Source organism: Mauremys reevesii, linkage group 5 (assembly GCF_016161935.1).
Source record: "Mauremys reevesii isolate NIE-2019 linkage group 5, ASM1616193v1, whole genome shotgun sequence".
Lineage (NCBI taxonomy): Eukaryota > Metazoa > Chordata > Testudines > Geoemydidae > Mauremys > Mauremys reevesii.
Window position 1 is genome coordinate 72,001,773 of NC_052627.1, and position 25,927 is coordinate 72,027,699.

Genomic DNA, 25,927 nt, shown 5'->3' on the forward strand with positions numbered 1-25,927 from the left:
ACCACTTTAATACCATTTCATCTCTAAAAATATGGCTTCAAGGGTGTCTTAAGGGATGTATAGGAGTTATTTAGACCTGCTGGCTAGGGTGAGTTTCACCTCTGGTTTAGTTTCTTTTCCAGCATGAATATACTTATTGGTCTTAGAATAGAAAGTATAACATGCCCACTGCCTCCCAAAGTTCCCAAAGGGAAGGAAATCAAGCTGCCCTCAGGGATGAATGTGCTGTCAGAGGGAAGGTGAATCTTACAAGAACTGCAAGCATGTTAAAGTATGGAAATGTGCAGTTAATGCACCCAAACAACTTTAACTCCACCCTGTAGTGATCCATGAAATAACCAGAGGAATATGATCAGTGCATAAAAGTGCTCATGGTTCCATATTAGATTACATTGATTTTTAAAGACACATTAGATTTTTGTTTCATTCTTTTCCTCCTCACAGTGTCCCTACAGGGCAGTGTTAAGGCTGTTTTGCTGCTTTCACTGTACATTTCCATATCCTAAAGGTGTCTAGATTTCTTTTAGTGTTTATCTGAATTTCTTAGGTTTGTTCTTGTATAATTACAACACTCTTGTAATAGTTTTAACCTAAATTAGTAATATGTACTCTCCACTTTAACTCCACTTTGACAGTTTTTAATCTGGAAATCTGAAAATCAGGGCCATGTTGCCCTGAAATTGGGCCACTGGTTTGCTCAAAACACTTGTGACTCATCAGTCTTTAAAAGAACACAATCTGGGTTCTAAGTTTGTAAGGAAGCACAAAACCAGGTGAGACTTTCAAGCTTTTAGTTTTTGTTGCTGAGCACCTGCAACTACCATTGACTTTAGGGGAATTTGTAAATGCCCAACATGTTTAAAGATTTGGCCTGTTAGTATTTAATATTTATACATAACATTTTAAGGGGACATGGAGAGAATTGCAGAGGGGCTAAAGAGATAGTCACTACTCTGAGGAGTTTACAGTCTAACTTACATTAGGTACAACTTTGATTCGCACAGAGAAACAGGATGTCAGGCAAACAGGAGTGAAGGAGACTTATGAGCTAATTTTGCGCTTTTCCATTCTTTCTTTTTTGGTTTACTTTTGGCAAGCTGGTGAGGGAGTATGTGCTTTTCAGAGGTTTTGATAGAAAACAGGATGGAAGAATAAAACTGTCCTTTATGCATTGTACTAGAATTGGAATTTGAGGGCCAAATTCTGCTCCCAGTTTTTATGCTGAAAGCAAAAATTCAGGTATCCGCATGTGCTCTAACTGTTCCATTTAGGCATGTTTGAGTTAAGATCTCCACTGAATTTAAATTAAGTTTACCCTCAGCTGATAAAATCTAGCAAAATAGGAAAACTTTTCTTTTTTTTAAGCAAGCTTGCATGCTAGTTTCTCCTAAATGTGCTCAGCTTGGTTTAATATTGTTTGCTTTTCACTTTGTATTTTAACAAGTTTGCTGCTTAAGTTTTATAATAATTTGTGATCAACACTAAATTTAAGTTTATTTTATTTTAGTGGCTCGTTCAGAACTAATTTGAATTTATGTCTGGCTTTAAATAAATATTTACATAAAAATAACATGAAATTGCAGGGTGTAAATGTAGTGCCATTCAACTATGTAAATAGCAGCAACGATGTTTAATTGAATATAAAACACTGGTAAAATGTAAACATTTTTGTTCCAGTTGCCTTATGCCTGAGTTTTGATGACACATATGAACAGAACTAATTGACAGTGGAAGTTATCGTTTGAAACAGGGTCCTATAACTTTGCTTTATGTCTGGACACCTTTTCAGTAATTGCTTGTGCCTTCCAATGCCATTCACTTTGCTTCTTAATCCATTACACTGTCTTCTGCAAGGTATTCAGTGTTGGTCTTATTAAATAGCACCAGTATAATTGTAAAGTCATGTACAGTATCATAAATCTAAATAAAGAAGCAAAGCTGGCCACAGGCCTGTGCATTTGACTGCAAAGGACATGAAGACAATAGTCACAAGTTATAGACTGAACTGGTTTCATTTTTGATTACTTGCTATTTGTATTTTTCAAATCTGTAGAAGATAAAAAGTCAAGGACTTGGGCATAAGTTCAAACAAAAGTGGTAATGGCCACTAGTTTTTGGGACATGAGTGGAGATTGAGAAGTCCTTTGCTACCACTAAGACGTGATTGATCTTTATGCCATTGAGGCTCAGGCCTAGGGTCTGAGTAGTACAGGCAAATGATTAACAAAGCAACAAAAACTGATGCTCAGACACACATCGATTGTATTTATAAAGGGTTGTTCCACTGTCTCCAACGTTGAAAATGGTGACCCACCTCCGTTCTGTAAGGCACTGTTTTATTGTGCTGAACCAGTTTTTTGACTTCTTGCTGTACTGTTCCCAGGGGCATCGACTCTGGTTTGTGCCATGCTCTGTACAGTCTTTGACAGCAAAGACTGGAGATAGCAGGAGGCAGGGGCATACAGAGTGAGCAGGTCAGCCAGCCCTGTGATCAGAAAGGATAAGAGAGAGAGAAATGTGGAGAGGGAAGCAACTGAGAGGGAGTGGCAAGAACAACAATGTGTTAGTGTAGGGAAGATATGTGGGAAAGAAGATGAAAGATACTCAGGGAAGAGGAGCAGATGAAGGAGAGATAGAGAGGCTAGGAGGATAAGAAGAAACAGGATGTGGGAAGACAAGAGAGACTGAGGGTATATGATGGGTTTTTCCTGCTGATTACAGAATATATGTGAATGAAATTGACTGTGTTTGCTTCACAGAAGTTGTATGTAAGCCTTTGTGGTTTGCATGACTATGCACCCCCTGGTTTACTTTGAATATTGAATCTGCATGACTTTCCAAATCTCATAAGTAAATCTCAGCTGACACTCACAAATTATACCAGGTTTGAGTTGGAAATGAGGTGAAACCTTTGTGTTTCTCATAGTTTCCAGCCAAGACCATAAATCAGCCCTAGTTCATTCAAAGCATTCATGAACCTTGATGAAACACATTTGAGGCTTGGGTTATAATAAACATTTCGGGTTTTTGGCCAAATAATACCATCAGGCTCTTACTGCATGGATCTCAGAAACTGATCTTTGCTTTTGCTGTTAAAGGTCTGGTAGCAGTTTCCTAGCTTTACTGAGGATCTTCAGTTAAGCCAGGATCTTCTGTCATTCAAAAAAGAGGAGATACCCTGACCCTCATCTCTCCTGCATATTGTTTAAAGAACAGTAGTCTGTCCATCATCCACAGCTGTGCCATCACTAGAAAGGTATTTGTCTGAATGTTTTTTCTTCTCTTACATCTGTCAGTTAAATCAAAGGTCCAAAGGCAAAATGTAGCACTCAGGCACAGAGTGTGTGGTACATCCTCAGCTGGTGTAACTATGACCATGTTAAACCTGACAAATGGTTCATGCTCCAATATATGATGAAAGGTTCATGCTCCAACAATCAGGTTTCATTTAATATTTCATATTCAGACAATCATCCTACTAAACCATAAAAACATGTTGAAATAAATTCAGGATCAGACTTAATCCCACAAAACAACAACAACAACAGGAAATTCAGACTTCAGCGTTTATATTATAGCCACAATACGGGATCTAGTCTTCCCTATCTCCATGCACTTGTGGGAATGTATATTTTATGGCTAGGTAATACAAAACCAATAACTGTTTGCATTTGTGTAACCCATCATATTTGTTGAGAGAGTTAAGAATAATGGAACAAACTAAGGGTGCTGTTTCAACCATATGTTGCTTTTGTGGGTTTACAGTGGACATTTGACAACACTTCAACATAGGGCAAGTGTACACTTACAAATCTGCTGCGTCATTGTAATGCTTCAGTGAAGACACAAACATGCTGACAGGAGAGCTTCTCCCGTCAGTGTAGTTAATCCATCTTTGCGAGAGGCGGTAGCTACGTCGAAGGGAGAAGCTCTCCATCAACATAGCGCTGTCTGCATTGAGGATTAGGTCAGTATAACTGCATCGCTTGGGGGGGTGGATTTTTCACATCTCAGGGTGACGTAGTTGTACCGATGTAAGTTTATAATGTAGACCTGGCCATAGTTTTTTTGATTTTCATTTCCTTTTGACATCTTTTTGGAGTTTAATTTATTTTATCCTAAGGGTCTTATCCTGTGAGGTGCTGAGCACAATCCCCTCTCTTTGAAAGCAAGGGGCATTGCAGACCTGAGCCCTACCAGAAGGGCAATGAAAAAGGATATCAGGCTGTACTACTTCATTTGAACTGTTCGGGTCTGATGCATGAGTATTTTGTGTTACATTATGGCTTTCAGAGGCAGAGGATGTGTTCTAGGGTATGGTAGTGATTGAGTAGTGATGGCTGGAGTTACTATGCCTGCATCAGGCACAAGCTGGCATAGTGTCTTGTGAGGTGGCAGAGGTGCTTCCCTTTGCCTTCTCTCCACTCTGGATTATCTGTGCTGGGGAAGCCATACTTTGGTCATTAAAGTGTAAATGTACTTTGTATGATTTATTCTATGTCCTGATATAATCCTTAGCCACTGGCATGAATAGGGGGTGGTTAGCAACCCAGAGGGGCTAAAAATCCCGTACTAGAGATTCTAAGCCTGTTGGAAAGAAGATAGCCAGCACAGCTTAAATCCCCCCTCCCTCATTGAGCTGATGGGAAATTTCTCCACGTGAATGCATTGATTGGTTGTCCTGGCTGGAGGGGAACATGGCTGGGAAATATCTGCTCTCTTTAGTATTTATTATTATTAGTAGTATTGCAGTAAGGCCTAAAAGCCACATTCCCAGTACTGCCCAAGACCCCAATGTGATAGGCACTGTGCAAACATCTTACAGGAATCAACCTCTAGCACCCGATGGGGAAATTTCCTATGGGAGTTTAACTCCCACAGAGACCAGGCCATCACTACCTTTTCACCCGGGCACAAGTGAAGAGGTGATGACAGCAGAAATCCTAAGGGGGCCATGCTGCTGGGGAAAAGAGATGCTTAGGGACTAATAGGCAGGAATTCATCTTCTTTGGCTGCCCCAAGACACACAGGATCTCTTGGAGGATTTTTACAGTTAGAGGACCATGTCACGTATCCCCTTCACAAAAACTCCTCTTACCTAATGGGATACCACGATGGGGGCTCTGCAAGTGTCAACTCACAGAGTTTCATGTGTAACTTTGCCCCTGAGCAGTTTTTTTTTCATTGAAAGGGATGAAATAGCCCTACACACTTACATGTGGCACCAGTGAAATGCAGCCAGCTCTGGAGTTAAAGGTGGTAACTAACAAGGTGCAAGACTGTGGGAAGGGAAGTAGAGGAAGAATTTTGGCTAAGAACTCCATGGCAAACCTCTACATTTACAGAAGGTGGAATAGAGTATTTAATGTCCAAGCACAGCAGACAGAACCTACATTTATAAGGTCTTATCTGAAAGACATACAGATAGTTAGCTGCATGGAACTATATATACCCTGGCAAGATGGAAGTCTGAGTGAATCCTGCTGGGATTTAAACTGGCGGTTCCACGGGGTCTATTTATTTCAATCACGCAGCTTAGACAACAAAGCCATCCTCTCCTAAGAGGAAATTACTGTGTATGGAGCAGCAGCAGATTTTTATATGGTACTAAATCTGAAAATGTATTTGTTTTCTTTCTTAAAGTACCGAGTCCACGTTAAGGATTTAACTAGTTTCTTGAGGTTATTTTTAACTAAGAATAGTATAAAAAGGGTCTGAAATAAGTCATCTCTACATTTTTTTTACGTCTAGTGCACTGTCTGTTGTTAGCTGTTGATATAAATAAGATAAATTTCTATTTGAGCTCTGAGTTTATCTCTAAAAACACAAATGCTATAAATTACAATACCTTTTTATTTTAAGTTCAAGTCAATATTTAGTGGTAAAAATCCATCACAAATGTAACATTTTAATGGCTAACATTAGTTTTTAAACTTGAACCTGTTTCCCCATCACACCACTATTTTCATTGCAGTATCTGATGTCTATTAATTTGACTTTCAACTGTCCCCCATTCATAGTCAGTTCCACAATGTGGCCTGGCAGGAAAAGAAAATGCCATAAAATCAATGATCCATTATTAACAGATCTATAAGACAGCAAACTTGGTATAGCCAAAAGCAGTGGAATCACCATAACTAACAGTAGAACTGGACTGTTATTGCAAAAAAAATTCCATGAATATTCATTCAGATTTTTAAATGAATTAATTTCAACTATGTTAACTCCCATTCAGTTCATTTTGTGCAAAAGTAATGCTGGTACAGAGGACTTTAGTGGTTCACAGACATTGGAAATGCTTGCAGCAGAGTTGAATTTCACCCTTTCAGTGAATATTCTTATAAAGAATTTACTAACAGCAAAATTTGTTGAAACAGAACATTTTAGGTAAGTGTTATAGAATATGTATTGAAAGCAGACTTTGAATTTGAATGTCAAAATTAGCACAGGATAAAATGATTCAGAGTTATGCTCATCCAATTAGAGCACATTATTATTTAACATTTATATTGCAGTAGCACCTATAGATGAAGCAAGTCAGGACGCCATTGTGCTAGATGCTGTACAGAAGTATAGAAAATGATTGCCTTGCCCTAGAGAACTTAGTCTAAAAGACAAGATTTAATGCAAGGATGAAACAAGAGCTGGGGTGAACAATAGAGACAGAGTAACAAAAAGAAGAGGTGCGAACAATTCTTAGCCAATTAGGAGAGGTAGGTACAAGCCACCAACAGTATAGCCATTCCTAACATGTGATTTGTGTCCAATCAAAACAGCTCAAATTTTGTCTTTTGAATTGGGAATACTTCCAACAACTTGAAACAAGCTATAGAAAAAGAATTATTTGTAGAAACTATAAACAAATAAAGAATAGATTTAAATCATGACTTGTTTTGGGGATGTTACAATCAGAAAATAAATAGAAATTTGTTAAATTGATTATTTATGAATTACTCAATGTTTGTCAACTATGACAAATAATTCCAAGGAAAATGTTGTATAAGCTCCTCTAAAATTGTTAAAACTCTGTACATTTTGAGACATATACACATGTTGATTTGAAATTGACTCAGACATTTCCTCAAGACTCAACAAAACTGTCCTTTTCTTTCTTGCATGCTCTTTTATACTGCTCATACTAAGGAAAGAACCCCGATGTTGTACATAACATTGAAATTTCTGATTTTAGACCAGAGAAGCAAGGAAAATCAAAATTAAGGTATAAACTTTATGTTTAACCAACCCAGGTATGGCTTGGCACAACAGGAATCTATAAACAAGGGGTGATCTCACTTGTAACACAGTTTTTACTGCTATACACAGGGGTAGAGTTACAATAGGGTGAGTTAAGGACAGAGTTTCAGCCTTGGCTTTGATTCTTCTTGCTTTTGCAGTTTAAGTCAGTCCTATGACATTATTTGAATGAGAGTCAATTTTTGGTAATTTAATTTGTACATAATTTTAAACCTTGTTTTTGAAAAATAATATGTCTGCAGTGGTGCTATGAGCTTGGGTAACTGCAGATAATTCTGCATGTCAGGGACAATTAACACATATCCTGTGGCTCTGATTACTAGGTTCAAGGAAGTTCTGCTCAGCAGAAATTTTCTTAGTAAAGCCTCCTGGAAAGTTAAAGGCCCCTATCCTACAATTAAAATGGCAAAGTAAAGTACCCCCCCACACACTTTTTTTTGGATTGACTATAAACCTTGACTCAGGGGAGTCCTCTTTCAGAGGATGGTGGTTCAAAGCAATTATGAATGAAAAGGAGTTGTTGTGGCTGAAATTTCTTCTACTTGCTCTCTTAATTGTTTTACCTAAAAAATTTCTAAAAATAAAATTAGGTAATGCTATTCTCAGGCTAACACAGGAATCACAAGCAACGAAAGTGAAACTAGTCATTTTTTGCACTGTTATCAAGTGTAAAAAAGAAAGTACTTTGTGTATTATGCTAAATCACAGCCTGTATGTACAGCAAAGTTATTTTACAGAATAATTAAAGAATACAACGAATGCGTTTCCTATAAGCTATAGCACAATATTGGATGATTAACTGACATATAGGGAAAATAAATTAAAATACCTTCTACTATATACAAAATAACTTCTACAACAGTTTGTATTTAACCCCTTGGAAAGTACAAACTAAACCTACAACCATGGCAGTAGAGAAATTCAATGTTCTAAGTTAGTGATTCTTAACCTTTGGGTCATGACCTAGGATTGGTTGTTAGCAGGTTATTTTCTATTGTCACAAGACTACTTGCCAATCCCTGCTGGGACACTGTTAAAGCCAACTAATTGGTGCTCCACATGCTTTGTTTGGTCTTAGAGACCTGGAAGGCACTCGTGTATCATGATATTAGAACCTAAACAGAGGAAACAAGAGAAGTCCTGATCACAGTAGAGAGTTGCCTGTTATCTGCAAGGATTTTAGTTCCAGCATATTGTATGAACTGAAGAAGCAGGGAGGCTGGGTAGATAAAAATAATCTAGGTGAGAGATGGTGAGGGCAGGGATCTAAGTTCTATTTTAGGAATGGAGCTAGGAAGCAGAGTGGCAGGTATTTGAGATGTAGAGGACAAAGCAAGAGGATTTACTGAGAACCTGGAAATAAAAAGTGACAGAAAGGGAAGAGTTAAAGAATGAATCACTCCAAAGTTGTCATCTTTAGTAACTGAGAATATAATGGAGTTGTCAACAATAAGGGAGAAGTGGGGAAGGAAGATAAGTTAGGACGAAAGATGAGAAGTTTAGTTTTTGATATATTTAATTTTAGGAAGCAGCAGGACACCCAGGAGGAGATATTAAAGTGGCTTATAGTAACGCAAGCCAGGACTGAAGATGAGATATGGAGATGCACGTCTGCCTTATCAGCATAAAGGTAGCAACTGAAATCAATGGAGTAGAGAAGTTCAAACAGGGCACAATTGCTGGGGGCAAAATGTGGGAGACAGACAAAGGAGAAAAGAAGAGGAACAGTGAAAGCAATGAGGAAGGAGTAGTTGTGTAAAGAGGAGGAGGAACAGAGTATGTCTGAGGGATAGGGTGCTGTTCACTGTGTGCAAAGAAGTCAATGAAAATGTGAATAAAGAAGAGTTGCTTAGATTTGATGAGGGAACGGTAATTTATGAGTGCAGTAGGAAAGACAGAAGCTAGATCAACATGCTATCAATGTTAATGCCTGGCATAGTTTCATATCTTTCCAGGAATACATTTTTTCTCTGTAGATTTTTTTTCTTTGGACACAGCCCAAAGGTGAGCTTGGCTCCTCATACCATAAAAGGATAAACGCTTCACAAGATGATTAATTCTACACCCACCCCTTCAAAACATATCTGTGGTTTTAGGGAGAATGAATTATATGCTGTAATGTTACTGGAAGCTGGAAGAACAGCAGTGGCTTCTCCATTACATTTAAAATAAATAAGCAAAGAAAATGCATATTTTGTTTGGCAATATGTATAATTCACTATGTATGACAAGTTAGGAACTATCCACTGGTGACTGGAGAACAGATTTTCAGAGTTAGCTGTGCACCCAACATATTTGGTGCAAATATCCCATATGCACAGGCACATTGGGTGTTTGCATTTATAAATGTGGCACACAGAGATGAATACACACAATTGCCTGAGTCTAACTTTGCAAATCTAGCCCTCTAGCTTCCAGCTAACTGCTGAAGTGTTTCTACAGCATCAATGACACATACTGATATAAATCATCCAGGGAGGGAAAAAAAAAAAAGAAACAAAAACCTTTGCTATCAGCCAACCACTCCATCCCTTACAAAACTGCAAGCAAATATTAAGCATGGGGGTATACTTATGGTTTATTTCAGATAGATTTACTTTCTGATTCAAATAATTGTGTATATTGCTGTGAAATCTCTGTGTAGAGGTGTTAGAAGAATGAATTGAAAGCACAGCAAATAGTAAATCTGCTGGGCCATGTATTCTTCCCTTCAAATAAATTCTTTTTAAGAACTCTGCTTGCACATAGTTCATTGGAAGGATTTGTGTTAAGGATATACTTTTAAAGTACTGCCCGTTACCAAAGGCATAACGTCTCTCTCAAAATCTGTTTGTACTGAAGGCATAGAGTTGCACTTTGGGCACAATACTACATTTGTATAGCTTTCATCAAATGTGCTGTCACATAGTTACCGTGATGATTAAGACCACTTTGAGAGGTCTACCACCTCAGACTGTATAGATTTACCTTGACCTTTAAAGGTCAGATTGGTACACTTAATAAATTTATTAATTCACTAAATACGTCTGTAGACATTTTATTTATAAGATATTGTTCTTCGTACATATCTAAAATTAGTTGCATGCTTTTCTCATGCTCAGCTTAACTCTTAACTCTCATATAGCAGTTATCCATTGGTGCAATAACAGAGGGGCATAATCCTACAAACCCTCTCTCCTGTGAGAAGTACTTACTCAGGATAAGGCCAGCTCACATGAATAAAGGTTTGAAGGATAAGAATATACAGTTTTAAATAATCTAATCTCCAGATATTTTCTTGAAGATTAAAAATTCCCTTTCCCCAGAATAACTAAGTAAGAACTTGTATGTAGTGCTGCTGTAGCCACATTGGTCCCAGGCTATTAGAGAGACAAAGTGAGTGAGGTAATATCTTTTATTGGACCAACTTCTGTTGGTGAGAGAAACAAGCTTTTCAGTTTACATGAGCTCTTCTTCAGAAAATGAGCTGAAGAAGAGCTCTCTGTAAGCTCGAAAGCTCCTCTCTCTCATTAACAGAAGTTGATCCAACAAAAATATATTACCTCCCCGCCTTGTTTCTCTGAGTTAGAAGTGGTTACGTTCTTGTTCTGAATCCTGATAGCTAACTATGCAACTAGCAAGAGCTATGGTCTTCAGTATAAACTATTCCATGCTTCCAAGGAATTACTGAGCATTAAGTATATCATTTGTATATAAATTTCCTGGAATGTAAAGAAATAAATGTTTACAGTATGATATCAGACTATCTGAGGTGACAGACATGGTGAGATTTTTTAATGAAAAAAAAATCAGAGGAAAACCCCCCATACCCTTCATGGAGATTTGGGAGATGACTGTCTGGCCTTGAAATGCCTCAGCTTCATGATTCAGCATGGCTAGACCAAATATTCATCCAACATTGGTTCTTAGTCCCAGTTTGCTTTTGTAACAATTAGTAGGCCACCAATCACAAATAGATAAAAAAGCTCATGATCTGTAAGCATGTTCAAAATTTAAAGGCTGATTTTTTTCAATTTTTTTTATTATGTGTCAAACTTTAAAATGGAAGGCAACATACTACATATGTGATGACAACCAAACTACACATTTCTCACAGAAATGGATGGTTGATAGTCTGTACTTGTCTAAATATCACTTGTAGTAAAGGCAGGTTAAGTAATAGTAGCATTGGTAATGATTGTGGGTGTCTTGTGCATATCTCAAATCAACAATGACAGAGGTAGTATAAAAACAATTTATGAACCACGGTCCTCTTGGGAACTACATTTCAAACCATAACTTCATCTAAACTGTTTATCGGCTGCTCTTATTTAATGTATGAAGTGTCAAAAAGTTTCTTTGACGTTAGGCTTGTTATTGTCCTTTGATTTATGTATTAAAGCAAAGCAAGGTAAATACACAGATTGCCTAGTGGTTTTGTGTTTGAAAAATGATTGGAAACATTTGCTATAGCTCTACAATCATTTATATACAAGTTTAAAAAAATAAAAGTAATGAGCTTGTTTCAACCCAAGGAACTTAGGATGAAGATAAAGATGAACTGCAAAGACTTTTGTTTTTGATATCAAGTGGCCAACTTTCAAATACAGCTACCTAAAATAATGCACATACACATACAAATAGGTTGCTGGGCATAATTTTTCACAACTGTGCACACAAAGCATTCCTGTGTTTATTTTGTAGAGTTAGCGTAGCTATTTATGTTTGAAAGTGTGGCTAAAGATGAACTGAAAATGACAACAGAAGGACTGGACCCTGGCATCATCACTCAAAGATTTTCTCTTAGCTCTCAGAGTAGCAGCCGTGTTAGTCTGTATCTGCAAAAAAACCAGGAGTACTTGTGGCACCTTAAAGACTAACAAATTTATTTTAGCATGAGCTTTCGTGAGCTAAAGCTCACTTCTTCGGATGCATAGAATGGAACTCACAGACAGGAGATATTTATACATACAGAGAACATGAAAAGGTGGAAGTATGCATACCAACAGGCAGAGTCTAATCAATTGAGATGAGCTATCATTAGCAGGAGGAAAAAAAACTTTTTGAAGTGATAATTAAGATGGCCCATAGAAGGTGTGAGGAGAACTTAACATAGGGAAATAGATTCAATTGGTGTAATGACCCAACCATTCCCAGTCTTTGTTTAGACCACAGTTAATAGTATCTAGTTTGCATATTAATTCAAGTTCAGCAGTCTCTCTTTGGAGTCTGTTTTTGAAGTTTTTTTGTTGCAAAATTGCCACCTTCAAGTCTGTCACTGAGTGGTTAGAAAGGTTGAAGTGTTCTCCCACTGGTTTTTGAATTTTATGATTCCTGATGTCAGATTTGTGTCCATTTATTCTTTTGCGTAGAGACTGTCCGGTTTGGCCAATGTACATGGCAGAGGGGCATTGCTGGCACATGATGGCATATATCACGTTGGTAGATGTGCAGGTGTACACTTCAACCTTGTGTCTAACCACTCAGTGACAGACTTGAAGGATAGGTTCCTGGGTTAGTGTTTATGTTGTATGGTGCAAGCAAATACTCAAAGCAACAGCACTCCACAACATAAACTGCTGAACTTGGAATTAATATGCAAACTAGATACTATTAACTCTGGTCTACATACATTACACCAATTGAATCTATTTCCCTATGTTAAGTTCTCCTCACACCTTCTATGGGCCATCTTAATTATCACTTCAAAAAGTTTTTTTTCCTCCTGCTAATGATAGCTCATCTCAATTGATTAGACTCTGCCTGTTGGTATGCATACTTCCACCTTTTCATGTTCTCTGTATGTACAAATATCTCCTGTCTGTGTGTTCCATTCTATGCATCCGAAGAAGTGAGCTTTAGCTCACGAAAGCTCATGCTAAAATAAATTTGTTAGTCTTTAAGGTGCCACAAGTACTCCTGTTTCTCTTAGCTCTGTATGCTACTAGAATGGGCCACATTAACTCCGTGTGCACCTCCATGCAAGTAAATGGAATGACACCAATATATTTACTTAAATGACTAATGGCTATAACTATTCTGTTATATCAAGTGTTTTCTTTAGCTAAAGCTGCTGAAATATTATCGAAACCGCAAACACCTGTAAAGCCTGAAAAAACTTTGAGGTGAGATTCCTTGAAACCATGGAATACCAAATCTTGGTCATTTTGCCATTGTGCTGAACAGTGGTCCCTCTGCCATGAAACCAATGATTCCAGAGTGCCATTTTTAAAGAGGTACTTGAACCGTCAAGCTCAGAAAGGAGACCGGGGTAATGCTTTCTCACATGGATGGAAGGAAAATGAAAACTTGACTAGAAAAACACATTCAAATGTCTGGATTTGATAGAATAGGGACAAGTGCATGGCAACTGGGGAGGCAGACTGCTGAACCAACACAATTAACTTTGCAATCCACATCTTTTAAACAGCTAATAGCAAATCAGCATGGATCACATCCTGAAGTCCTAATACAGGGAAAACTCCCATTTACCCAGACTTCCATCTAATCCCCTTTTCTCTGGGTCTATGCCAGGCCATCTCTTGAAGCCTGATGTCACCAATGCTTCAGGGCCAGTTTTAAAAGTGAACACTTTGAACTTTGGTAATGTTTATTGGATCTTTGCAGGTTGGCAGCCCTCAGATCACCCTCTTTGCCTCATACAATGCTTGGGTTAAAACTAGAGCTGGTTGAATAGTAACACTAATGGGTGGACATTTTCATGAATCAAGTGCCAGGTTCAATTTGCTATGATTCGAGGGTTGAAGTATATATTAATCATTATTATTTGGTCAGTTACTAAGTATTTGTAAAAAACTGGTGAGATTCACAAACATTAACACATTTTCATACAAATGCTTATTCACCCAAAAATTCTTACCAGGCACATAATATTCATCAATCATTATTCCTCTGTTTGAAATATTTAATTCAACCAATCAGATAGCAGAAAATATATCATGTGGCTTAAGTGACCAGCCACACAACATGAGTAACAAACATATGAAAAACCGATAGTCTGAGAATTATTCATCCAAACAATCTGAGTAATACTTACAAATAAAGAACTTATTAAAAGAAATCCTCTGCTATCTCCTTACACATCACCAGCTCTCTTCAGTTTTCCTTACCCTCTGTAGCCTTTCTTTTCTCTCTGTACTTACTCCTTCCTGTTTTGGGCAGAGGATGGGACAGCTTTTTTATTTTAATTCAGTGTCCCAAATTACAAGAATTCCTAGGTTTTAAAAACAAACAGCCACAACAAATTATGATTTTCTTCTCTCCCCATCATTGTGTTACTGTGCTTTGATGGTACATATACTACTGTCTCTGCTCCTTGGTTTTGCTCTAGTTCCCAAATTATATATATACACAACTTTCAAAAAAGAGATTCTTTTTACTGAGCTAGTTACCTTTCATGTGGGCCTTTCATGTTCTGGCTCGTAGCTGGAGGCTCTGTGGGCCTTTCATGTTCTGGCTCGTAGTTGGAGTCTTCCAGATTGGGCACTATCAGCTCCACTTCTCCCAGTGGCTCTCTTCCTGTTGAAAGATAGAGCATCCTCATTCTAGCAGTATATTTAGAACTCCATAGATGACCAGAATTCACTTGGCTGCCTCCTCATATATGTAATAGCACCTTAATTACTTCTTATTAGTACCTCCATAGGCCACTATCATTTGGAGGTTTAGATAAGCAATAAAACTATTGGATGCTTATCCAACTGATCCGCTCCATTCTTTTGCCTGGGATTGGTCACACTGACAGACCTATAATTATCTTGGTCATCCCATTTACCTTTTTAAATATCATATAACATTAGCTTCTTCTAATCTTCCAGAACTTCTTCAGTGTTTCAAAGCTTACTAGAAATCAGGGTTAGTGGTCCAATGAGCTTCTCCAGTAGCCCTTTCAAAACTCTTAGATGCAGGTTATCCAGAGCTTCTGATTTAAAAATGACTAATTTTACTAGCTGCTGTTTAACATCCTCCTGAGATACTAGTGGAATGGAAAGAATGTCATCATACAATATGACTACATTTTTCTCCCATGTACAAAACAGAAATATTTATTGAACACCTTTGCCTTTTCTTCATTATTATTGATAAGTCTACAAGTCTATCTATTAATGCACCAATATAATTGTTATATTAGGGAAAAAAGAATCCTACTTCATAAAACTCCTTCTGATTGTCCTTAACGCTGCTGGCCAGAGAGCTCGCTTTCTGTCTCTTTGCTTCCCTTATCAATTTTCTACAATCCCTAGCTTCTGCTTTATATTTATTACTATCAACTTCCCCTTTCTTCCATTTAATTAAGGAAATCATCTAGAAACACTTGGAAGATGGTAAGGTGATAGGGAATAGCCAGCATGGATTTGTAAAGAACAAATCATGTCAAACCAATCTGATAGCTTTCTTTGATAGGATAACGAGTCTTGTGGATAAGGGAGAAGTGGTGGATGTGGTATACCTAGACTTTAGTAAGGCATTTGATATGGTCTCACATGATATTCTTATCAATAAACTAGGCAAATACAACTTAGATGGGGCTACTATAAAGTAGATGCATAACTCGCTGGATAACCATACTCAGGGAGTAGATATTAATGGTTCCCAATCCTGATGGAAAGGTATAACAAGTGGGGTTCTGCAGGGGTCTGTTTTAGGACCAGCTCTGTTCAATATCTTCATCAATGACTTAGATATTGGCATAGAAAGTACGCTTATTAGGTTTGCAGATGATACCAAACTGGGAGGGATTGCAACTGCTTTGGAGGAGGGTCATAATTCAAAATGAACTTGACAAATTGGAGAAATGGTCTGAGGTAAACAGGATGAAGTTTAATAAAGACAAATGCAAAGTGCTCCACTTAGGAAGGAACAATCAGTTTCACACATACAGAATGGGAAGAGACTGTCTAGGAAGGAGTACGGCAGAAAGGGATCTAGGGGTTATACTGGACCACAAGCTAAATATGAGTCAACAGTGTGATGCTGTTGCAAAAAAAGCAAACATGATTCTGGGATGCGCTGGTTAGGCCTCAACTGGAGTATTGTGTTCAGTTCTGGGCACTGCATTTCAAGAAAGATGTGGAGAAATTGGAGAGGGTCCAGAGAAGAGCAACAAGAATGATTAAAGGTCTCGAGCAGTATTTCTGAAACTTGGGAGACTGCTTGTGTAGGGAAAGCCCCTGGCGGGCCGGGTGGTTCACTGCTCCAGGCCAATGGGAGTGGCTGGAAGCGGCACAGGCCAAGGAACGTACTGGCCACCACTTCCAGCAACTCCCATTGGCCCGGAGCAGTGAACTGTGGCCAGCGGGAGCTGCGATCAGCCGGACCTGCGGATGGGGAAGATAAACAAACTGGTCCAGCCCGCCAGGGGCTTTCCCTACACAAGCGGCGTCCCAAGTTTGGGAAACACTGGTCTAGAGAACATGACCTATGAAGAAAGGCTGAAAGAATTGGGTTTGTTTAGTTTGGAAAAGAGAAGACTGAGAGGGGACATGATAGCAGTTTTCAGGTATCTAAAAGGGTGTCATAAGGAGGAGGGAGAAAAGGTGTTCATCTTAGCCTCCAAGGATAGAACAAGAAGCAATGGGCTTAAACTGCAGCAAGGGAGGTTTAGGTTGGACATTAGGAAAAAGTTCCTAACTGTCAGGGTGATTAAACACTGGAATAAACTGCCTAGGGAGGTTGTGGAATCTCTATCTCTGGAGATATTTAAGAGTAGGGTAGATAAATGTCTATCAGGGATAGTCTGGACAGTATTTGGTCCTGCCATGAGGGCAGGGGACTGGACTCGATGACCTCTCGAGGTCCCTTCCAGCCCTAGAATCTGAATCTATCTATGAATCTATGAATCTTATGGACAGTGGTGTAAATCAGGACCATAGAGTGGGAGAGGGGGGCAATTTACCACAGTTACTCTTCTAGAGCAATGGGGTAATCAAGATTTGCTGCCAGGTATAAGACCATAAATCCATTTTATTGTGATCCATTGGTGGAAAGTGATCATACACTAATGATATCAGTGCAGCTTCTGACTTATACATATACCTATAACCTGACTTACTTGCATCAAGTGAAACAAAGGACCCGAGAAATTACTAGAACTGTACTGCAACAAATTTCTGTTACCTTGGAAACACGTCATAGTCACAAGACTGGCAGCATCAAGAGCTGGTTTCTCAAGTAGTTATCACATAACTTTCGGAAGAATAGCTGGCACACTGTCTCCCACGGGAAGCATGGCAGGGTGGAGTACTTTCTAGGGGGAGGAGCATATGTGCATTTGGAAACAACTTGTATTACAAGTTTGGCCTATGTTCATTTGAACATTCAAACAGATACCTGTTTTCAAGTTGTCTTAGGCCCTATTATTTTATTCTTCGCATATGTATGCTTTGGGCATACAATGCAAAAATCATGCAAAATAAATGCAGTTTAATGAACAGCTAAACAATGGTCTTTGTTTTAGTACCATCTGTAATTGTTATGAGAAAGGTTCATAAGACATCAGAAAAAAATGATAGTCAACATTTATGTGAACTGGGATGTAAGTGGAAATTATTGGTTTAGTATTAGTGCAGTAACATAAAAATTACCTGGCTTTTATTTTCACTTTCAGGTCAGACAGTTTCTTGCAGACATCAGATGGGGATAGCATGTATCTTAAGTACCTTGGAATGGGGTCCTTAATGGCACTGATTCTGCTCTAACACCTGCATAAATTGTGAATAACAGAAAACCATGGAGTTAAAGACTAGCATGAGATTAGAATTAGGCCCACTGTGAATAAACAAATACAACTGATCAACAGCACAATTCATAAATTGATCAATTGCTAAGTAAAAAGACAATTACAATAGGATAAGAACACAGGTATATTTTAATTACGTTTTAAAACTTGCCCTGCATGTCCATCATTGCTCTCTTTATTTGTAAGCAGAGGCTTTCTGTGAGCTGGGAGATATTCACTCTCACTCTGAGACGTGAACTAGTTTGAAAACTCATAAAGTCTGGTGGATTCATACAGTTCCTAAAGCCCCTTGACCTGTAAAATCACCTTTTTAATGATTTTGCAGAACCCAGGACATTGTGTTCATTTAGAAAAGAAGAAATTGCACTATACCACCACTATATCAACAACACAGTTTCATTTATGTCATAGGAAATGAGAGTTTTGGCAAGTAGGTGTTGAGACTTGATTATTTATTTTGTTTAGACGTGTAAAACCTGCCCTTCCACATGGCTGTTGGAGTCTTTCAAAGTGATAGAACTTTCTTTTTGGGGTGGGGGCTAGAGCAGGACTTTTTTTTATCCAAAGGGGTTTAGTAAGGAAATTACAAAGCTTGTGATCATGATTTAAAAAAAAAAAAATTCTTCCCTCCCTTAGTTCACAATTCTTATTCCCAACTATGCATCCATCTTGAAATCTAATTCAGACCCTTCCAGCCAGCATTTATTATTTATTATCTGTACTACCACTGTACCTTCAATCCCTAATGGTGGACCAGGAACCCGTTGGGCGAGGCATTACTTTCAATCTGCAACCAGTCAGGAGAAGAAAAATCACCTGGACGATAGATAATTGACTTGAGAGCTGAAGAACAGATTTTTTTTTCTTTACAAAGAAAGGGACATTTTTAATGCATTATTAATAAACAAATATGTCCATTACATGGCATCCGAGGCTGACTACTGCATTAAAGAGACATACATTTCTAGGAAATGTGTACTAACGTTTAAATTAATAAACAGCCATTCCATTCAGTTTTAGAGAAGCAGTTTCATACAGCAGACATGATAATGGGTCTAACACTGATCTCACACTGGCTGTACAGGTGAGTCGCATCAAACGCACATTTCACTTACACAAATTCAACTATACGCACTTGGCAAAAAAAAAGAAAAACAACAAGATACCTGTAAATAGTGTGGACGATTCCACCCAATGAGTGTATGCCCCGGAGTGAGCGTGAGATGGGAGACGTGAATCTCCTGTTCCCTCAGTCAGTCTCAGTTCCCACGTGCCTTTCACAGTGTGAGCATCTCGCTGTGCTGAGTGCTTAAAGATACCTATTTTTCATATAACATGGCTCCTAAATGCAAGCCAACTACTTCGTCTGGTGCTCAACCGAAGAAACAGTGAGCTGTTCCAATGCTGGAGGAAAAACTGGCTGTGCTGGACTTATTGAGAGACAGTACATCGGTCTCCAATGTGGCACATAAATATGGCCGCAACTTATCTAGCATCCATGTACATGAGGCTTATGTTCTCATGGATACGTAGCGCTATGGATGCTGATCCCAATGTGATGAAGTGTTGGAAGTCCTTCAACATTGCTGATTGCATCACTTACATTAAACAGGCAATGGATGCAATCAAGCCTGAAACCATCAATGCATGTTGGTGAAACCTATGGAAAGAATGTGTGAATGATTTTAAGGGTTTCCCGACCATTGACAAAGAAGTGAAATGCATTGTTCAGGTGGCCAGGCAAGTGGGTGCTGATGGCTTCGTCAACATCCTTGAGGAAGAAATTGAAGAATTAATTAAGAGCCATAGAAAAACATTGACTAATGAAGAGTTAGAGAAACTGATAAAATCGTCTTGAAGATGATGACGATGAACAGGAAGAGCCAGCAGTTGGAATCATCATACATTTGCTGAAGTGTTCCAAGCAGCGAAACACTTGAATGATTTAATTTCTGAATACGATCCCTCTATGGAACGAAGCCTCAAAATCACACGTAGTTTTACAGACAATTTGAGACCATATCAAGAAATATTTGAGCAGCTCAAGAGACAACAGTGACAGTTGCCAATCACCATGTTTTTCAAGGAAAAACAACCAGCAGCAGATGAGCCTACGCAATCAACTTCTTGAGCTGAACCAGAGCCAAATACTACAACTCGCTCTCCGTCACCCAAGCCCTCTGTCACCTCCATCTCCTGGATCGACATCAAGCCCTGACGTGACGACCCCCTGTAATTACCCTCTGTAACTAAAAATACAGTACTGTAAAATTATATTTTGCATATGTACTCTTTATTATATACTGTACATTACTGTATACATTATACATTTATACATATTACTGTACAGGGTTGTATACACAAAACCACATACAGTATACTATACTTTATGGGCGATTTAAGGGATTTTCAAGGGTAATTTTGACTATACATGATTTTTGCCTTATGCACTGACTTTAGACCCTAACCCCCACTTAAGATGCGACTCTACTGTACACCAGAATAACTTGACTAACATTCCTGGAGTTAACTCTTCATTTTTGCTAGTGTGAGAGCAGACTCAAGCTTCAATATTTTTAAAGATAATTTGTTAAAATGACAGTAAAATAATTGCCCAAGGTAAAAATGGCCTGGACTGACTATATCATTCTGGGTCTTGTAAGTTCTGTAGCTGCAGCTGAAAAGTGTTGCTGATCAACATGCACATGTGATTGTATCTGATACATGTTATGAATGGCAGAAGTGAGAAAAGCCACTCCTTCGTTTTCAGTATTTTAACGAGGTCTGCCATAATATAGTTATTTTTTCTGATCTTCAAGATTTGTGAATATCATTTTTGGCAAACATACTGCTTAGGGAGGGAGTCTGCAACATGAAAATGAAAAATCTGTCATTGACTGCTCACCAACCATTTAAAGGTAAAAGCAACAAAGAATCCTGTGGCACCTTATAGACTAACAGATGTTTTGCAGCATGAGCTTTCCTGGGTGAATACCCACTTCTTCGGATGCATTCACCCACGAAAGCTCATGCTGCAAAACGTCTGTTAGTCTATAAGGTGCCAGAGGATTCTTTGTTGCTTTTACAGATCCAGACTAACACGGCTACCCCTCTGATACATTTAAAGGTACAGTGTCAAGTGCTTAAACTATAAAATGTACTGTCCTGAAAGGAAGGTACATTATATTAAATCCCATTTAAGAATACTTGCAAAATATGTTTTTTAAATAAGAAAATATAGAACAGTGGTTTATATTATATATAGTATAAACTAAAACAGTGGATCTGGAATAACTCAGCAAATGTTTTGGGGAAAAATAATCATAATGACGTACAGAGACATAGATAAAAGAAGAACTGTTTAAACAAGAACAACAAAATTATCTAAAGGGTCTAGATTACAATTAATCCATTAATTTCTCTGTAGTTTTTTGAAGGTTATATGAAAGTAGTCTCTCCAACTGGAGTCTTTTCAAGACAGGGAAAGTTACAGTAAACTGAACTGTTTGTGCAAGCTAATGCATGATCTTAATGTGCTTGCAAACTACAAGGAGAGAAACACAGTTTTCTCCAGAGGGTTGCTATGTGTTGAAATGATTTAGGTCTGGAAAATGAATCTGTTCATCCTTCTGGACAATTTCTGAAACAAATATTTAGCCAGATTTATAGTGCCTGTACATATGCTGTCCAAAGAATTCCTCTGAAATCCAGCTTTTTGTAATGCCTTATCATCTAGTCTGTGAAGACATATTTTTTTAATAATAAATGTAATTAATCAGCATATTTTAGGACCATGTAAATATAACCAATAGCTCAACTGCTTATTCCCAGTGCAAATAGATGACATTATTTTATTTATTTAATACAACAAATGATAAAACACTAGGGGGCTCATTTAAAAAATATCAAACAAACCAAATAATAGCACCCCTTCAATCCAAAAAACTTCTTATGGGCATCCAAATTATGAAGATTATGGTCCAGACCAAGCTTTAAGCACATAGAATAAACTTTTCTAAAGCACCTAAGTCACTTAGGAGCCTAAATTCCATTGACTCCTTAGTGCCTAGGTCACTTTTGAAAATGGGACTTAGGTGATTTAGAAAATTTTACCCAGATTGGCTAGTTATTCATCCAAATGGCTATTTGTGCATATATTGCAGTCATGCCTAGGAATCCCAGTCTTGGATGAGGACCCTATTATGCTAGGGGCTGTACAAACACAGAATAAAAAATGGTCCCTGTCGCACAGAATTTACAATGAAGTATAAGGCAAGAGACAACAGATGAAGACAGACAGACAAGGGCGTACAAGAAAACTGTGAGACAATGTTGATCAGCGTGACAGGCAGTGGTCTCAGCACACCAGCAGCCTAACCACTGACAAGTTTTTTGTAGGCACCTGAAAAAGGGGAGTTTTAATCAGGGATTTGAAAGTGACATGGCTTTGTATATGTTTATGGAGCACTCCTCCAAAGCACAAGGGGCAGCATGAAAGAAAGCACAAAGGTTCTTGTTTGAAATGTAACATGTGGAGGAGGCACACCTACAAATACCCAAATGGCATGCACAGTCATGGTAACTGCACATGCTAATTAGGTGTGTATTTGCTCACATACATGTTTTGTGATGAAGCCTAAGCAATCTGTATTCCACTGCTAATAGAAATGAGAATTTTGATTGTTTTGTTTTGTTTTTGTCAATATTTTAAATTCCCCTCAAGCAGGTATCTAAATCCTTCATGAAGAATGAGAGATGAAAACATGTGAATACACAGCTGAATATGTTTGTGATTGATCAACCACAGGAACACAGTTCATAAATTCATAACAAGAATCTTCTAATGACAGCATTTTAGGAAATTATAGGTGCAAAAAGCTTGTGCGTATGTTAAGGACACCATATTTTCAAAATAAAAAAAACAGGACACTTTTGTGGCAGCATTTTTTTGTGACATACTCAAGTGATCTGCATTCGGGCTCCTTTCTTTGATTTGCTTCACCTGGAGTAGAGCAGCAAACATTTAAAAAAGTCTGAGTTTTGCCTCTTTCCACTGAACCCATCTCCAGATACCCTCTCCTCGGTCCCCAGGCCTCTCCTGTTAAGCAGAAGTTTTGCACTGACTAGATTGGGTCATTACCTCACTGGATTCATATCACAATTTTGTTACCTGGGGAATTATGACAAGCTTTGCCTGTGAATAACGATTGGGGTGAAAAATGGTTTCATAATGTGATGCGAATGAGACAAAGGTATGGTGAATATTTGACATCAGTGCAGCAATATGTTTTATTTGTGGTTATAAAAACTTGAATACTTGGAATGCCTTATCTGATGAACTAGGATGTTTGAGGTATACCAAAAGTAGGTCTTGGGACAACAGGACATCATATGAAAAACTGAGTCTGTCCTGGTAAAAACTAGGATGCATGGCTATCAATATCAGATTTTATTATTGTTCTGAAATTCAGTAAGGACTAATACAAAGTACTCCACTTAGGAAGGAACTATCAGTTGCACACATACAAAACGGGAAATGACTGCCTACGAAGAAGTACTGTGGAAAGGGATCTGGGGGTCATAGTGGATTACAAGCTAAATATGAATCAACAGTATAACACTGTTCCAAAAAATGCAAACATCATTCTGGGATGTATTAGCAGGAGTGATGTAAGCAAGACACAAGAAGTAATTCTTTCATTCTTCTCCATGCTGATTAGGCCTCAACTGGAGTATTAGGTCCAGTTCTGGGCACCACATTTTGGGAAAGATGTGGACGAATTGGAGAAAGTCCAGAGAAGAGCAATGAAATAATTAAAGATCTAGAAAACATGACCTATGAGAGAAGATTGAAAAAACTGGGTTTGGTTAGCCTGGAGAAGAGAAGACTGAGGAGGGACATGATAACAGTTTTCAAGTACATAAAATATTGTTACAAGGAGGAGGGAGAAAAATTGTTCTTGTTAATCTCTGAGGGTAGGACAAGAAGCAATGGACTTAAATTGCAGCAAGGCTGGTTTAGGTTGGACATTAGGAAAAACGTCCTGTCAGGGTGGTTAAGCACTGGAATAAATTGCCTACAGAGGTTGTGGAATCTCTGTCACTAGAGATTTTTAAGAGCAGAAGACAAACACCTTAAAACACCTGTCAGGGATGGGCTAGATAATACTTAGTCCTGCCTTGAGTCCATGGGACTGGACTAGAAGATCTCTTGATGTCCCTTCCAGTCCTACAATTCTATTATGTATTAGTAGGGCTGCATGTTTGCCATGGAGGTCATAGAAGTCACAGATTCTGTGGCTTTCTGCAACCTCCATAACTTCTGTGGGGGCCAGTGTGGCTGACCCCAGGGGACAGCCATACCGGCTGCTGCTGGAGCTGCACTGCAGCCAGCCATTCCGGTGGCCCCGCAGCCAGCCACTCCAGTGGCCCTGAGTAGTGGCCACTGCAGCTGGCCCTGAGGACTGCCTGATTCTTGGACTCACTCACATGTTGTAGCAATAAACTCCACAGTCTAATCATGGGCTGAATGAAAAAGTATTTTCTTTTCTCGGTTTTGAATTTGCACTTTTTTATTTCATTGAATGTGCTCATGTTCTTATGTTACAATATGGGAGAACAGAAGCGATTAACCTTCTCTAGATCATTATTTTTTATACATCATATTTGCCACCTTTCAAAGTCACACAATCTCATTATTTTCAGTCTCTCTTCATAAGAGAGTATTTCCAGGCCTTTGAACATTCTCAGCACAGTTCTGTGAACCCTCCCTAATTGTGCAATGTCCTTTTTGAAATGGGGTGACCAGCACACTGAACATAGTGTTCCAGATGAAGGATGCCATCAATATTTTTAGTGGCATTATAAACATTTCCATATTATTCTCTATCCTTTCCTTACCCATGCTAACAGCATGTCTGTTTTTTTTTAACCACAGTAGCACAGTGAGAAGTCTTCATTGAACTATCTACAATGACATTCAGATCTCTTTCCTGAGGTGGTGTTTAATTTAGACTCTGGTAAGGTGCATGAGCAGTTCAAATGTCTCCCTTCAAGTCCATCTTAGCTATTTCTACCACATTCCTGTCAACTTCAATTGATTATTCATTGCAGAAATTAGTCAGATTTATTAAGCAAGTCTTCCCCATTAGATGGATGCCTCAGGAGGTTTTCTTTAATTCAGTTAAGAGGCAAAACTCTGTGTATTGGGTGACTTTCAGTTTTACTAAATTTTCATTGTATGCCTGCACATTTTTTTAAAGCAACTTTCCCTTTCCCCTCCATGGTGAATGCAGAAGCATGGATAGATGATAGATGTTTCTAGTAACACCAAGTTCCTCAAACAGGCTCTCAATTGGCCTGTTGTATTTATTCCCCATCAGCCTAGTCTAGTAGCACTGTTTTGTCTGGATGTAAATGACTTGTAGTCCTCTTTTAGCTTCCCACCATAATGATTTCTCCGAGCACTCAGCTTTTCTTTAGTCATTATTTTCTGCTTCCCATAGGTACATTTCTCAATGGTATACGTATTTGGTGAGCTCCTCCTAAGGAAATCTTCTAACACTGAATAATGCCAACCAGCAAAGTGGAGATGTGGAATGTAATCCTTCAGCATCTTTAGTCAAACTGAAATGAAAATAGCAATGCTGGAGCTAGTATTTAAACAAACAATATCTTATTAAAAGCCAATTATTTATTTCTAGTTGATGCAAATTTAGAACTTTTTTCAACAAAGCACTTAAACTAATGCTTAACTTTAAGTCAATATGATTTAAGCATGTGCTTAAAATATGCAAGTTCTTGTTGAATAGGGAGAATTTGCTGCACTGGGTCTTAAAGAGGCAAAAACGGTTGCTCTTTATGCCACCTTGGTTCTTCATCTACTGGGGAGATAGGCTCATCCATTAGGGGTGTGAAAAGCTGTGTAGCAACTAA

At 38.3% G+C, this 25,927-nt stretch overlaps 1 long non-coding RNA gene across 6 annotated transcripts in view; it reads right to left on the reverse strand.

Moving 5' to 3' along the window:
• The window catches only part of LOC120405766, a 73,841-nt gene that overhangs the window by 12,981 nt on the left and 34,933 nt on the right, over nt 1-25,927 (reverse strand). For 2 of the 6 annotated variants that reach the window (XR_005598843.1, XR_005598846.1), the window contains one exon: nt 24,906-25,618. This is a non-coding gene — a long non-coding RNA (uncharacterized LOC120405766). Of the gene's footprint in view, nt 1-5,940; nt 6,039-14,290; nt 14,403-14,645; nt 14,773-17,370; nt 17,501-17,837; nt 17,955-18,725; nt 18,809-24,905; nt 25,619-25,927 lie in introns of those variants that run through there. The other 4 variants (XR_005598845.1, XR_005598844.1, XR_005598848.1 and 1 more) reach the window with 4 other exon arrangements.